Consider the following 1,932-nt stretch of genomic DNA (forward strand, 5'->3'; position numbering starts at 1 on the left):
ACTCTTCTCAAAGCAATATATGTCTTCTGAAACTCTAAGATTGTGCACGTAAAAAATAAAAATAAAAATAAAAATGGAGTCTAACAACGATCCACAACCTTCCCCTCCTTCCATCTCCACGTCGCCAATCTTGTACGTGATCATAGAAGTCATCCCAAAAAGCTCCAATACCTACGCCAATATTGTCTGGATACACCCGAACAAGAAGGTGGAGACCAAGCTTGGCCGGGACGGCAGCGTCATCGGCCTGTCCATGAAGGAAAATTTCAGGTTCACGGTGGATGCTGGCTTCATCGACGACGAGGACTCTGTGGTGGGCGTTGAGGTCTAACGCAGTTGCCTTGGGTTGAAGAACAAGCTTCGCAGGAGAAAGCTACTGAAGCCGGTCTTGTGCCCGGTGAGCGGTGCGAGGGACCGCCCCAGGGTGCAGCAGTATAAAATGGCCGGTGGAGGGATGGTGAAGGTGGTGATCGGCGTGCACGAGGAGGGGTTTACGAAGATAGGCGCGGCTGGAGAGATGAATTGGGCGATGAGCGACTATGCGATGGATGGTGCAGCGAAGGTGGCCAAGCAATATTTATTGACTTGTTTTAGTCCAGGGATATAAAACAGAAAGGTAACACTTTTAATCGTTGTTTCTTTTCCTTTCTTTCTTTTTTTTTTTCTTTTCTTCTTCTTCTTTGGGTTACATTGAAATTATGTTTGATGGGGCAAGGTTTCACCCATACTCGCCTGTACCTGTGTTATGATTTAAGTCGTGATATATAGCAGCACAAGCACAGAACTTTGTTATAAATCTTTTTTTTTCCCCCAAACTACAGGGTGCTACTCTCTTTTTTTTTCTCTTTTTTTTTTTCCTTTTGATAGGCACAGACCAGTCATGCAAATCTAGTATGAGTACAACATCCTTAATCTGCTAATTCTCTTCCACAATATTGCCATATGCTGACTGGATTCTTGATAATAATTTGTTGCACCTACATCTCAAAATTGTACCCCTAGGTCACACACCTGGTTAATTGGGAAAAGTTCCATCATGTAACAATTTCAAGGGGCAAGAATGAGAGGTGGGAGCTTTCTAGGGAGTTCGAGACTCTATCCCCATGGTCGGAGACCCTTAACCTTTCCGATTCGAGGAGGATCGTAACAAAATTTTGGGACAAAGGATTTAAATCGTTGCCAGTTACGTGATGTTGCTGGTGCGCTGGAGGCCTGACGTCAAACGCGACCGGAAACCGGTTTCAATGGTTTCTATCTGGATGAGGCTTGGGGATCTTCTTTGTTTGAACGTCGGAGGCGGGAAGGCATCTAGTTGTGGACTGATAGCAGATCAGCGTTGAGGTATTCTAACTCGATCGGTCGATTAAAATTCGAAATTGACATAGATTCTAGATAAAATATTTAAAATAAATTTGGATTAGATATGGATAATGATATGCTCAAGTCTAAATTTGATTCGATATAACTTTAACTTATATATATATTTTTTTAAAATTATAATTATTTTATAATGTTTGTATTATGAATTCCTTATATAATCCGATCGAATTGAATCGATCTTATCAATTTGACCAACTTGCATCACTACTTGACTCGACTGACTGGACTTAAGGTAGATAAGAGACAGATATGGATACAAGGTGTTGGGATAGATTCTTGTCGCTAGGCTAACCTCGTCAGAAGGTCGAGGTTATCATAAGGCCGACCTAATCAGAAGACCGATCTTATCAGAAAGTGGACCTCATCATAAGTGTCACGCCCCGAACCAAATATTCGGATCGGATACATGATGGCCGCACACTCCTTAGAGCAAGCCCTAAAGAATATGCAAGGTCAAATTAAATCATTACAATCTCATCAACCATAATATTTAATTTCAATAATAATTCATAAAATTTGCATAATTACAATTAACATTCCTTCAATCTTCTG

This window comes from Elaeis guineensis, chromosome 2 (assembly GCF_000442705.2).
Source record: "Elaeis guineensis isolate ETL-2024a chromosome 2, EG11, whole genome shotgun sequence".
In the NCBI taxonomy this organism is placed as follows: domain Eukaryota; kingdom Viridiplantae; phylum Streptophyta; class Magnoliopsida; order Arecales; family Arecaceae; genus Elaeis; species Elaeis guineensis.